Raw genomic sequence first — 9121 nt, 5'->3', positions numbered from 1 at the left:
CCTGTAGCTTTGAAGACTGATTAGAAATTTCCTACCAAGTCCTATTCTATGTCCTGACCTTTTAGGACACATGGCATTTTTCTTATTTACTTGACGTATTAAAATCATTATAATACCAATACTGGAGAGTCCAAGATAGGATTACTGAGAGCCAACTGGGCTACACAGTGAGTTCCGTAGCAGCCTAGGATTCAGTGTGAAATCTTGTGTTTCCCTTGGGGTCAGGGTGGCTTAAGAAATGGCTCAATAGTCACAAGAACTCGCTGTTCTGCAGAGGACCAGAGTTCAGCTTCTGGCTCTCAAGTCTCTCAGCTCAAACCAATTGTATCTCAATTCCAGAGCCTCCAACGCCCTCCTCTGACCTCTGTGAGAACTGCATTCACATTCAAAATGTGTCCCCCATTGCCTGTACTCACAGTTAAAAAGAAAGACATTACTTTTTGAATGACTAAGAAAAGTACCTTTCGATTCCAAGGCTGCTATTTATGTGGTTTTCTGGGTGTTATAAATAATACTGCTCAGGGAATCCTTTTGGGAGAGTTGAACATCTGTGCCGAAGACAAGAAACCTTTGTAAATAAAATGTCGGCACTTTGGGAATCAGGTGTGTTAAAGAGTCACACTGAATCCACACTTGCTTGACGTTTGGCGTTGTGGATTATTTCCTGAGCCATTGTACCACAGTTGGTCTTCCCTAAGTCCACTCTGGAGTAGGCAAATGGATTACCATGCACTTGCTAAGAATGCCAGGAAATGCCTACATGCATGGGGGAGAGGCTGCTGAGAGGCCAGCGTGGTCTTTATTCTTTTAGTATATGGTGGACGCGTGGGTAACCCTAGGGAATCTTTCCCGTTCCATCATATTCCGGTGAAATAGGCCAGAGCCCCTAAAATGTTCAGGTGTCTCTCAAAGCCTGCACAATGAAAGACATTGCCTACTGGCTCACATTGGATAGAGAAGGGGTTAGACATGTGCACAACACACACACACACACAAACACACACACACACAAACACAAACACACACACACTACTCTCATGCATACACATACACACACATACTCTCTCATGCATACACACACACCCAAACACACATATACACACACACTACTCTCATGCATACACACACACATACTCTCTCATGTATACACACACACATACTCTCTCATGCACACACACACACACACAAACACACACACACACAAACACAAACACATACACACTACTCTCATGCATACACATACACACACATACTCTCTCATGCATACACACACACCCATATACTCTCTCATGCACACACATACACACATTCATGCACATATACACAGGAATTGCTTTTTTAAAAGCACAATTTTCTTCGCCGTTGACTACAATCCATTCCTGGAAACTATGGTAAAATAGTCACACTTTCCCATAAGAACAGCGTCATAATTGGGCATAGCAATTGCAAACCTGACCAAGAACTGACTATGGCATAAATCATGGACATGGCAAAAATCCCCATAAAAGCAAAGATGCAAAGCTATAAACCTTTATCATACTTTTAAAGAATAAAAATGTGCTCTGTCATATAAATGGGCTTGGATATACTGTATACATTGATTATATAAGGGATCTCAATGAACTATAAAGTCTATATAATATAAAAAACCATGGGTGTAACACATCATAAATTTGACCTAAAGCTAATATTTGAACTATAAACATTAAACATTTAATTAAGCATCATTTTTTTTCTTGCTTTCTTAGAAGTGGGAAGAATATTTCGTGTCAGCCAAATGTTTACCTCTTATCTCAGTGAATTTTGCATTAACAACTGGCCTCACAGAAAGAATCTCAATCTTGTCACAGTAGCCCACAGGTACAACCATTGCGGTTGACTGCCATGGTTCAATCTACAAAGTCGGGTGTGGGGTGGTTTGGATATCATTATGATGATGACTACAGACTCCTACGGAATGCTGGGTGACTGCTAGGAGGTAAAGAGCAGGGACTGAGTCCTAATAGCTTTGAGACTTGAACTTGGTGTAAACTTTTATATCATCCTTAAATAACACATTTTGTGTGTATCTGGTGTTTGGTGCTTGCTACCTTTGAAAGAACCTGTAGGCCTGCAGTAACCATTTGACTCTTTTCAGATTCTTTTTAGACAATCCAGTTCAAGGGCTTCACTAGCTCTGCCACCATTTTCTTAGTAAAGTAACTAGTTGAGGACAACTAGTTACTACCTCTGCGAATGGTTTTAGAGCATAAGTTCCATGGAATTGAGATGCTGTGCCATTTACAATGTGTTTCTGAAATAGACTCATAGAAAATTAGAATGAAGAGTTTACTGTTGAATCCATGAGTACCTGCCCAAATCACATAATTCACATAGTTGGGCAATATAAATCATCTACCAACAGTCTCCCTGTTGTTTAAATAGTTACACTGTTTCCTGTTTAAGAATTCGCCACAAAGACAGAAATGCACATTCAAACAATGTTTCCATAGGCATTAGCTTGCTCAAATACAAGATGCAAAGGGATATTTGAAGATGTTAATATTCCCAAGATACAGCTGAGCAAATATTCTATTCACTACAATGGACAGTTTGAATTAGTTAAAAGTGGCTGGCTTTTATGGTCAATTGGATATAGCCGCGTTACTGGTAATAAACTGTAAATCTTAGCTTAGCACCATTCAGATCGGCTGGGGTGATACTTTAAGGAAAAGAGAAAATGTAAGAATTTATACAGCATGCCAACTTCATTGTAAGTGTTATTAATAAATTAGCAAGGAAGGGGGAGCCAAACGATGAATTGCTGGAATTCATTAAATTCGGGATGACTTTCTCTGTACTTGTGCCAATTATTTTGAAGGTGGAGGGCTTGGAGGACACACTAACATCCCAAGCCAAGATAGGAAGGGGAAAATCTGCCAGTGGGACATCATGGCTGTCTGTGGCTGTTGTCCAGGAACTATAATCCTCCTTGAAGACTAAAATTGAACTTGACCCATTTCCTGGAATGTTCACTTTGTATCTTTGTAGCTAAGCAGAGAATGAGTGCCTGGGTCATTATTACTTGTGGGGCTTTGTGCACGTTAGTACTTTGTATAAGCCTTGATTTCCGCTTCTGTGGTTAGAATAAAGGAGTTAGGCCTTGTGCTGTGGGGTGGACTCAGTTAATACTAAACTGTCAACAATGTACTCCTCAAAGTGTTTACATCTTGTTGTACATCACATATTACTACATATTAACTGTAACATAACCAATATAATAATCATTACCTTATATATTTATATAGTAACCATCTTGAACTGCTATGAAAAGAACAAGGATCATGTGACTTAAAGAGGATTTATTTCTTCCGGTTTTGGAGCCTGAGAAGCCCCACATCAAGGTCTAAGGAGATGTGGTCCATGGTGAGGCTTCCTTCCAGCTCTCACAAGGCTGCCACTATTTAAAAAAATTAATGTAATTCTCAGATGGCTGCCCTCTTGCTATGTCCCATCACAGCCGAGAGAACTGGTCCCTTTCTTATAGAGGTGCCAATCCCAGCATGGGACGCCAGCCTTGTGCAATCTTAGAAAACTCAGTACTTTCCAAAGACCTCACTTCCTGGTGCTTTCCCATTGGAGGCTGAGACTCCCATACATGAATGTGGAGGAGACGTAAACATGCCATAACACAAATAACATGTTAAATAATCAAGATAAAATAATAATAATAACAACACAGTCGTTATTATTAGTGAATACACTTGGCAGCTATCTGTGTTGAGATCTGCAATTGAATGAATTAACATCTTGAGGAACTTTAGAGTAACTGACAGATTCCCTCTCCTCCCACCCCCCCCCCCCATGTCATCTTGCCATTTATCTGAGAGCCAGCAGATGGGGTACTTGGAGTGGCCTTGCACTGGGTTTGAAAACTCAAGATCTTGGCAGTTTGTACACTCTTGGTAAAGTGTAAACTGCCCTTCAAAGGATTTGGTAATATGAACACCTCAGAAATGTTGCTTCAAGTTGGCTTCCAATTCCATCAAAGATCGGAAATCTGACCATGACCCTGGGGCCATCAAGTTTACTGATAGTCCCTGAAGAATAACATACTAGTTTCTGCTAGAGATAAACCATGGGTCGAGAGAAGGAATCTGACTGAACATTTTAGAAATATAAGGAATTCCAGTACTAAGACAGCTCAGTTTGTGTCCCATGACCCTTGTCTTAGTTGTGGGTTCTATTGATGGTTGCGTTAAAACACCATGACCTGGGGAGGAAAGGATTTATTTTGCTTACACTTCCAAATCATAGTCCATCTTTGAAGGAAGTCAGGGGAGGAGCCTGGAGATGGGAGCTGAAGCAGAAGCTATTCAGGGATCCTACTTGCTCCTTCGGGCTTGCCTTGCTTGCTTTCTTTTAGAGCTCAGGGCCACCTATCTAGGTTTGGCACAGCCTATCATGGCTTGGGCTCTCCCACATCAATCTCACTCATGAAAAGGTACCACAAGCTTACCCACAAGCCAATCTGGAGAGGTCATTTTTTCAATTGAGGTTTCCTCTTCTGAAATGACTCTCCCTTGTGTCCAATCGACATACAACCAGCCAGCAGAACTCTGACTGGGAACAAAACAATTTGATTTGTTTGATCCATGCTAGATGGGCTGTTTTAAGAGCTAGAGAAAGGACAGGGGTGTTTCTCCTCACAACAGTGAATGTTGTTGAGTGAATGTATGGATGTTGGAGGACCCCTACATAGATCTGGCTAGGGCAGTACAGATGCTCTTCCTTTCAGCGGTGTTTGGAGGAGAAAAGAAAGCTTCAAGATCCCAAATGGAGGAATGTTAGCCGAAAAGGGTGATGGGGACATAAAGATCTGGCCCCTCTAAAGCTTTCAAAATTGTCGGCAATTCAAGCTCCATTTCCTGATTGGTAGTTTCTGGGGAGGATGGGGAGGGGCGTCTTTACCTGCTGATAAAGTTTAATGTCAAGTGCAGAATGATTTCTTTACCTCCAGGCTTCCCCTCACTGACTTAGAGGTGGCGGCTGTTTTTCTGTCAGACGCAAGCTTCACTTAATGACTGCGTAGTTTATTACCCAGTAGGTCATATCCTGTATATTTTAAGAACAAACACCTCAGAGACTGTGACTTGGTGGAAGGAGATGACATGTGTCACTGCTGTTATTTTCACCAGAGCCTGGTGGAAAAACTAATTACCTTTTCATCTGGGCAAACGCAGAGGTCAGTTTACCGCCAGTATATCACGGCATGGCAGGGGACAGGGGTAATTAGGTGGGATGTGTAACCTGGATATTCCGTGGATCTCATTACATCTTATTTAGAAAGGCTATAATTTGATTGGTGGAAAATTAAGGCATCTTCTCATGGGTCATTTTATCTTTCTGCAATAATAATTCTTGGCTTGATTAAAAATTGATCCAGTGTCTTGAAGTGAATTTATTATTGCTGTAATCTATCACTCCGGACAGATAATCTGGTTCCCATCTTTATCTGATTTGAAAAATCTGTCACTTATTATGTGTTGTTTTTTTTTTTTCTCAATCATTTAAATTGATAGCATTTTAGGAAGGCATTTACAGCCCCAGGTTTCTTGGAGAAGCGCAGAGCAGGCGGGAGCGTCCTTTTACGGTAAGGGACTGGATAATCTGTCAATTTTAATAAATTGATTTCTAGTTGGTCTACAGCAACATTTTCACTATTAAAACCAACCAGCTCTCATTTTGAAGAGAGTGAATGATTGGGAGATAGTGGGAAGGATTTCGATTTAAAAAAAAAAAAAACAAAAAAGCAGATGCCAAGGTTGCGAGACTTCCCTCTGAACTCCAAGGAGCCAACCGAAATATATTTAATGACCCTTACACACCAGTCCATAGGCTGGAAAAACATTTGAGTTAATTTCAAGGAGGCATAATGGATTTAATTATCCCGGTTCCTATGTCCTCTCGGTGCACAGTACCAGTCCAAACAGACTTTATGAAGCTTGCAAACATCAAATGCATTTGACTTCCCTTAATGCAGCCGCCTCCTTCCAGTTTGGTGTTCTAGAGTCTTTCTGTGCATTAACTTCCTCACACACCACGACAGTGCCTATGGGGAGGGTTAGAACGGACACGGAATCTGCTGAGGTCCTGCTGGCGGTGGGCGTCGTCTCCGGCTGGAATCCCGGTGTTCTCCCTCCGCTCTCCCTCCAGGCGCCACAGCTCCTGCCTTGCTTTACAGCGATCTATCTGAGGACATGTAGAAAGAAGTGCAAAGCCAGCAACCTCAACGAAGCAGTTAATAAATATTCATTAAGGCTCGATGTAATTGAGCCATCTTCTTGGGCGCTTGTGAAATACATAAAAGAATGTGACAAGAGATTTCTTTTTAAACAAATACGATGTAAACAAAGAAAATTAAATAACAGAAATGATAAAAGATTGCAGCCCAACACCGTCCTACATGACACATTTATTCCAAAGTGATAATAGACGGCCGGGGACCCAGGGACTCGGAGCAGGATCAGCAACTGCTTCATCTGTGCATACCCTTGCAAAATCCAGTTTTAGCAAGAGCCCTGCTTAGCTGGCCTATGTAGAACCCGGTGCTCCATATCTGACATCCACGGTGACATCCCGTGTGCTGTAGGTGCTTCACAGGTCACCACCTCATCAGCCTTGGCCTGTTTTTACAAGTATCCTATCAGGCAAGTTGAGCCAGGCGTCCCCTCCCCTCTTAAGGTCCCTCTCAGTCATCTCCTATGAACCCCTTCCCTCCGCTTTTTGGGGCTATAACAAACTCTCCCATGGTGTATTCTGAATTGAGTCCTATTCTCCATGGAGACATCTTTTGCCTTTTGTTATAGCCTCGAGTGATGTGCGGTGTTCCTTTTTTTCCTTCTCCCCATTTTATCTCGGATAATATGGAATGATACTAAATATCTGGAGGGAGGGGAGAAGAGAAATGACTTTCTGGATAGGAACAACGGTATGACAATCCAGGGCCCTGGAAAGGAGTCTGAGGGTTTGGGAAACAAATACCTTTAGAGGAGACAACGGACTGGCAGGATGGAAAGAGGTTGGTAGCTCATTGCTGGACAGGCATGGGAACCTAATTACATAATAAGGAAAGTTTATTATGGGCTGGCCGCTGTGCCATGTGAAGAGGGCCTCAGGGCACCGAGCTGACTGTCCCAGGTCAGGTTGTGGAGAGACTGCTGATGGTGGGGATGCCCACTGACCACGGGCACGGCAAAGCCCTCAGCCCTGTGGGAAGGTGGCCAGGAAGCCTTCAGCAGCAGGGAACCGAAGCTGCTACCATTTGTTCTTACATGCTGGCTTGGGAAATCTGTGTCCTGTGGTCTCCCTCAGCCTGCTCTGGATCCTCATCTGTCTCTGCCGCCTTCCGTTCGGACACGTCTTTGGCTTTCATGCTTCTGGTCACCTCTATGCCCAGCTCGACTGCAGTCTGGTGAGTTGGCATTCATTTTCTGGCTTCTTCCTTGCCTGGCTTTCCCACTACAGCCTGACTCCATCTGCTACTCTGGTTGCTCTATGACTGACAGCTTATCACCCAACGGGACTTGATTGCAGTGGACCCCCAATCCTTTTACCAGCCAAGGGGCTGTGAGGAGGTAGTTACTATGGAAATAGACAATGGACCCGTCCTTTCTTTCTTTTTTTCCTTCCTTCCTTCTTTCTCTCTCTCTCTCTCTCTCTCTCTCTCTCTCTCTCTCCTTTCTTTCTCTCTCTTCTTTCTTTCTTTCTCTCTCTTCTTTCTTTCTCTCTCTTCTTTCTTTCTCTCTTCTTTCTCTCTCTTCTTTCTTTCTTTCTCTCTTCTTTCTTTCTCTCTCTTCTTTCTTTCTCTCTCTTCTTTCTTTCTCTCTCTTCTTTCTTTCTCTCTCCTCTTTCTTTCTTTCTTTCTTTCTTTCTTTCTTTCTTTCTTTCTTTCTTTCTTTCTTTCTTTCTTTCTTTCTTTCTTTCATGTATATGAGTGCTCTCTCTGTATGTACACCTAAATGCCAGAAGAGGGCATCAGAGGGCATTATAGATGGTTGGGAGCCACCATGTGGTTGCTGGGTGTTGAACTCAGGACCTCTGGAAGAGCAGCTGGTGCTCTTAACGGCTGAGCCGTCTCTCTAACTCCCAACCACTATGTATTTAGAGAGGAATAACCACTACCAATAGAAATCGCTTCTTGAGGGTGTGGTGGCGCGCTCCTGAAATCCCAGCTTTTGGGAAGCTAAGGCAGGAAGATTGTTCAAGGCTACAGGGAAAGTTCCCAGTTTACAAAGTGAGTCACTTTCTCAACAAAGGAACAAACTAACTAAAAGGAAAAAGGAGGATCTGGAGGGCTGGGCCCAGTGGCTAAGTACGCTTGTTGCTCTTACAGAGAACCCAGGTTTGGTTCTTAGCACCCACACGGAGGCTTGCAACCCTGTGTAACCCCAGGGGATGCAGTGCCTTCTGACCTCTGTGGACACCAGTTATGCATGTGGCACACAGACATATATGCAGACGCAACACCCACACATTTCAAATAAAAACAATTCTAAAGGAAACACTTAAAGAAAGAAAGAAAGAATTTTTGCTTAAATGAAAGGCTGGGTTACTTTCAGAATCTTAGATGCTGTGTAATAGATTTTCATCTGACCTACAGTTTTTATTTAAAAAAGAAACTGAAAGATAAGCTTAATTATTATGGAGAACCTAAGACTCCTATAAATATAAACTCTAAACCCTACACCTTTTGTTTCTAGAGAATTAAAAAGGTATAACCAATCCTTTTCTAGAATTTAAAAACTAGAAGTTGTAGAGAATTTGTACAGATATGTTTTTTTTTACATACGTTCACTCAATTCTGAGGGCAACTCTGTTGGAGAGACCTTTGCCTGGAGTCTTACCAATCTACATACATGGTGGAGTTTGGGGACCGAACCTGGCCTTTGGGCCCTCACGGCTCTCTTCTAATCACGGTACAGCTCTCACCACATGAGGTACTCTTAAGATGGGTGTATGGGTTCCCGAGGCCCACACTGAGACGGTGGTGGGACCACGTCATCACGCCAATGAGTTGGGGAGTAGACAGGAGCAGTGTAAGGCTCTGTATACGGCAGCACCAAGTTCTGGATGTCTGAGG

Source organism: Rattus norvegicus, chromosome 14, assembly GCF_021556685.1.
Source record: "Rattus norvegicus strain SHRSP/BbbUtx chromosome 14, alternate assembly SHRSP_T2T, whole genome shotgun sequence".
Taxonomy (NCBI): domain Eukaryota; kingdom Metazoa; phylum Chordata; class Mammalia; order Rodentia; family Muridae; genus Rattus; species Rattus norvegicus.
The sequence above is the reverse complement of the archived record's forward strand: the minus strand, read 5'-3'. Positions refer to the sequence as shown.